Raw genomic sequence first — 6,037 nt, forward strand, 5'->3', positions numbered from 1 at the left:
GATGCCTCAAAACCCTCAGATGCCTCACTACGCTCATATGCCGTTTCCACAATATATGCCGATGTATCCTCCCTTTAATCCTCTTTATCCAGCTACAAAGCCAAAAACTACTACAACTAAAGGCTAAAAATCCCTTATCTTAGCTTCCACCATCTATGCCTTACTATCATCTTTAACCTACGATCCCTCCCATCCCCAATATCCAACCACTCCAGCTACCACTGTGAAACCAGATCCCCCGCCCACTCCGGCACCCATCCTCCTTTTCATCCCCATGTTCACTTGCCCATATCATTGCTGCCTCCTTTTCCTCCTCCACGCTACCTTACTTAAACAGTTCTAATAAAAGTTTTGAACAGAGACGCTTTCCAGTTTGTGCTTTTTTTTTAACCTTCAACTACCCAAGAGACTCTTTATTCCAGGCTCTTCAAGAAGTCTCATTTGGTTTGTGAATGAGTGAATAGTCCATATTGAGAAAATGACATTTAATTTAAACAGAAAAATTGTGCTGACAAATGATTAACTTAAAGGGGACCTATCATGCAAAATGCACTTTTGTACGTCTTTTATACATGAATATGTGTCCCTGGTGTTCCAGGGAACTCACCAAGTGTCAGAAAACACAACCCTCTCTATTTTCCTCCATACCCAAATCTCTAAAAAAGGGGCTGCAACGGATCTGATACAGACTGATCCAGATTTGAACACTTCTATGTCGTCACAGAAGTGGCGCTACGGCTATTGGGCCAACTCTCCATCTATCAGGGGAATGTGGGGTTGGGCCACGGCCGGCCATTGCCGCTCGAAAGCGCTGGAGACGCTGTAGTACATATGCCAGGCCTGTAAGTGGCGCTGTAGTCTGCCACAAAAGCAGCGAAGAAGACTTCCCGCCTATAGTTACCATGGTTACCCTTCTGTTTATTCTCCGCTGTGGCTTTTTTTTCTCCCTCCCCGAGGCAAGCGTTTGCTCCCGCTGCTTTAATTCAATGCAATCCCTCCCCATCGAGGCAAGCACTGTAATTCTCTCCGGTTAGTCCACCAGCAGATGACAAACACCCACCTCTCCGCCTCTTCCAAGGAACGAGGGGACCGTGCGGCAGAGTTTCAGTTTCTTTCGCCGGTCAAGATGTCCGTTAAAGTTTAAATCTTCCGGACAAAATTAGAAAAGTGCCGGTCAAAGGTCTTCTTTGTTATTTATTGAGCTTTAAAACAAATGAATAACGACTCTATAGGCCTATAATAAAACCATAGACTGTGTGTATGTATATATATATATATATATATCACGGAGGACGGAGATTTTTTTTCTCCCCCTCTTGACTTGATCAGAGCACAGCTTCCCTCTCCTGCAGGGGGGCGTGGTCAGCTGCAGCTCACAGAGATGTGCCCCGTAGACGGCAAACAGCACATAGAGCGAAATGAGCCATGGCTAAAATGCATGATCTGTTAGGTATTTTGAAAACAGAAACGTATAAATATACCTTATATATGTATGGCCCTACAATATATCATTTAAATATAGCATGATAGGTCCACTTTAAATTCCTACATTTATAAATTCAATTAATGTTTGGCATTTGAAGTGTTGTCATAGTGTGGCTTTGTGTCCACATGGTGGCATCATTGCTCAACCATTTCTTAGTAGGTTTTGAATTGGAACCTTTTGTGTTCACAATAGCTTTCCTGGTGTAAAAAAGCTTTAAAAGGGTTGTATTTTTGAAAATGTATTTCAGTCAAAGGTAAAGTTCCATCATGTCCTTTCCTAAAATAATTAACATCTGCTGTGTGAGGGACGCTGGCTTCACTCATTACATACACCAACTCTGAAATGGAGCATTTACAACTTTGGGCAGTTATGCAAATCAAAACAATTAACCTTCAGCATTTTTCTCTTTTTGGTTTTGTAAACTGGAGTAAGCATTACTAAATATTTGGTCTAACACTAGGTCATAAGTGTTCAAACTACACATGTAGATGTTATATTGTAAAAGTAGCCTTCATACAACTAAAAATGACTTGACAGGTGAGATCCTTAATTATTCAAGTGAAATGTCAATGATAGAAGCAAAACCTTTTATCCTACAGGGTGTCCTTAACACCTGTGTATTGTTTATTTCAAATTATGGAACTAACCATAAAACATCTCTGGTCCAAGTCAGGCTGGGACACTGATGCATGTTCACCATCCCGTTACCGTCTGATTGACTTTCCTTGATGTGAAGATAAATATTTTGTCTTCTAAATAAGGGAAAGCATTGTTGTACATCTAATTATTGTGGGTCAAAGTAGATTAACAAATCAAAATAGTCAGACTCTTCCCTTGCATTCATTGGTTTGTTATCGAAATCAAACCGTATGATACATTACACAAAATTATGAAGAACCAAGAATCGGGGGATATTTTTATTTGAACTCTGAAAGGACTTTGCATTCTCAAGCTTGTGCAAAGTTGTTTGTATACTTTTGAATACAACTTGTATACCGCTTCGTGAATAAAGATTTGGGGGAAATAATTCATTTCTCGTTTTTTCCCCTTTCCTGTTAAGTCGGGGAAAATAACAATGGGGAATGTCTTATATTAAGAATACTTGAGGTGAGTGTTAAGGAATAATTCTTCTAGATATCTATCCTTTTACTCTGACATGTGTTATCTCTTTAAAGGAAAGGCCTTGGTGCCATATGTGTTATCTCTTTAAAGGAAAGGCCTTGGTGCCATATGTGTTGTCACCAGTGTGTGACCGGTCAACTTGTCTGGCACGTAGGGTAATTGTTGTGAGAACACTGAGGCACTTCTTTATCGGTGTTTGTGGGCTCTAGGATGTGAAATCCTTGAGGCCATGAGCGTCGGACGCAGATGATTCAGTGTTTAGTCTACTCCTTCAGAGATGTTGATTTCTCTCTGTGAACCTGTTAAAAGGTCTAGCATAGAGAGAGGTTCTTCAGAATTGACGTGGCAACTCTACCGTGGAGTCAGAACCTCTGACTCTTGGATTTGTGATGTGAATCCTCCGGCCGAATACTCTGAATAAACCCATCAGTGTTTGACATCAAAGCTCCAACTCTCACCGTGTCTCCTTCCTGAGTCGGTGACTCCATGCATTACTACACAGAAGTTTCCTCCACAAATTGGCGTTGTGGGCAGGATTCAACAGATCTTCAGAGACTGGTAAGTGTGATTTCAAATCTACATTTGGACATTGCCTTACAAGAATCTGTGATGAAGGATGTGAAGCATCCTGAATGTGGGGGGGGACATTTTTTTTTTTTTTTTTTTTTAACGGGCGGTGTGGGGGCGAAAAAAAAATATAGATTTCCTGTATTCTGGTGCATTTTAACAGGTGGTTTGATACTTTTATGTGGCTATACTAGCATGAGGAAAATGATGGGTACATTTTGTAATTTCATCCAGTAGTAAAGAAAGGAAACATATTTGATTATTAATTCAGAGCTGTCTTTGAATTAATAAAAAGCAGTTTAAATGCCCATTTTTTGTACATTTATATACAACAATAAATATTTGTGAGTGCATTGAGAGATATTGTTGTGGAGAGTCATTTATATATAAATCGCAAAATACATTTGTGAATCCTTCTGTGAGCATTTATTAATATTGAGACTGATCTGACTCCATACAGATGTTAAGTTCACCTAGGAATGGTATCATTGACTTAAATGTTCAAATAAATGTTGCTCTTCTGTCTATATTGGTCATATGATGCCCCTTGACTGAAATGTTTCCTGTTCAATATCCCCACTGATTTCCTTAAAATCCTGGGATGAGAGTCCACATCACAATTTACTCTCAACTGTCATTTCCCTTTCATCACTCACCTCAGCAATGGACCTCTCTCCACTGTCCCTGTATTCTGCCTCTGACTCACTCTCAAGTGCCTAGATGTCAAGAGAGGTGGTGAAGTGATAATTATTTATTGAGCAGTATACTCTTTCACATTGAATCATAACAAGTCATACTGAATGTAAATACAACTGACTCTAAAGTAAGTCCCAGTCTGTGACATTGGACATTTTGAAGACTCAAAGTCCCAAGCAGTAGGTAGAATATTAGCTAGTCTATGTAATGTGCACAGAAAATAAATAGTTAACTGTATACTGGGATGGAAATAGCCTATAAGCACTCAGTAAAACATAAACACACACAAAAAGCTTCTGAATGATAAGTATAATTAAAACATAATGCACATTACCATTTTGAGAGAGAGTACCTAAGTTAAAGAACTCAGAAAATAATCTCTTATCGAACTGAGGCTCCAGTAAAACACACTGACTGCGTCTCTACATGGACATCAGTAAGCCGTTTATGAGTATTATCTCGGTTATGATCATATTGGGGATATGGTGTTTACATGAGCACAGAGAGATCGGGTTATTCATGTTCCCTGTTTACATGATAAATACTAGTAACCTGGCATTTCGATGCCTTTTCTAAACTATTCAGTATTTGTATCTCTCTATCATGACATAAAGACGAAACTCCTCTCCAGAAGTGAGACGCCGCCATCACTGTTAACTGATTAACTGCTACCAGCTGATGACTTACTTTCCTCTTCTTTGAAAAAAATGTTCTTATGTCCATGTTGTCTGGGGGAGAAAACATATCAAACCAAGAGATCGTCAGCTTTGATTTTCGCTGTATTAACCATTTCCTGAACATTTGGTGTGTGTGCCTTACCTCCGCTACCGGCATCGCTTCATACAACAGATCTGAGCTGTCCAACTATGACAACACTCCTTGAACATGCGCGCGCTATGTGAGTATCTGCCTTGGTACAAAGTAGCAGTGAAAACATGGTACAGAGTTTAATTGATTTGGGCATTCTCTCAATAAGCAAGTGGAATGGATTTCATTTGATAGTGAAGCACTGACACAGCGCTCTACAAAGTGCGGCGAGTGGATAGACCGATTCACGGACTTTCCGCATAGTAAAAGTGGGGGGGTCTAAACTAATCATTTGAAAAAGTGGGGGGGACTTGTCCCACCCTCATATAATGGCTGCGACGCCCATGGATTGACGGTATCCTAAAATTATCTGTGAAGCTAAGCGGCTGCGTTTCGTTTTGGTTAATGAACATTTGGGGCTAGTAACCCCAGGGGATCATCCAGGGACTCTGTCTTGGCTGGTTCCCTCTGTGTGTGCTGCTCGGGACGTATGTGCCGTGCAGGCATACACGGAGATGTTTAAAAAGACCTTAATGAGGGCAGCAGTAAAGTGGAACTTCTGTGTGAAATCAAAATAGAGATTTGTAATGAACAAATCGCCGAGATTCCGGGGGTTTCAGCGGCCAACACTAGCAGTTAACTAAAGCAGCCAGAGATATTACCCCCAGCGCCTCTAAAAAAAACACGGCTCCAGCTGCGGCTCCGGGGAATGTGTGTAAAATACCTCCCCGTATCTGCATGAGCTGGTGAAGTGAACTCAGAGGGAGAAAATCACAGCTTTTGTCTATAACTTTAACTCACACCACCGCCGTCTCTATTAAAAACGAGACTGTTTAAAAGCACTCTCGTGGCTTGTGGCCGTTTACGATGTGCTGGCAGGTGCGAGGTGCGTGCATTACCTGATGCGACAGGCTCCCTACATTGCTGGAGGAGCTGGTGTCGGTCCGGGGTGCATACATAAAATTATAGGCTAATTGATCATGGGTGGGCAGTGGTATGCAAGTGTAGAGCAAAACTGTGTTTCATCGTTGGGATGAACATGATGGGAGGTGTGTAGGCTGGTCGAGTAGGACTACAGTTAACTGTGTGGTTTCGGATAGAAAGGGTAGAGGAAAAAAGTCTATGTGCTCCAGATCGGGGGGGCATAGCACCACTAGAGCAGGGATAGTGGGGTCGCAAGAGGATAAGCTAGTTATTGCTCTTGGACGGTCTTCAGGCACCGATCTAAGGACTTGTATACAAGGGTGGAGGCACGAGTCAAGGTGCCCCACTGGATTCCCATTGGGAGAGATCATATAGTCCCTACCCCCTCTGAAACCTCTTTAATCCGGACTAAATTGAGCTGGATGAACTTTGCTG

Source organism: Trematomus bernacchii, unplaced genomic scaffold (assembly GCF_902827165.1).
Source record: "Trematomus bernacchii unplaced genomic scaffold, fTreBer1.1, whole genome shotgun sequence".
Classification (NCBI taxonomy): domain Eukaryota; kingdom Metazoa; phylum Chordata; class Actinopteri; order Perciformes; family Nototheniidae; genus Trematomus; species Trematomus bernacchii.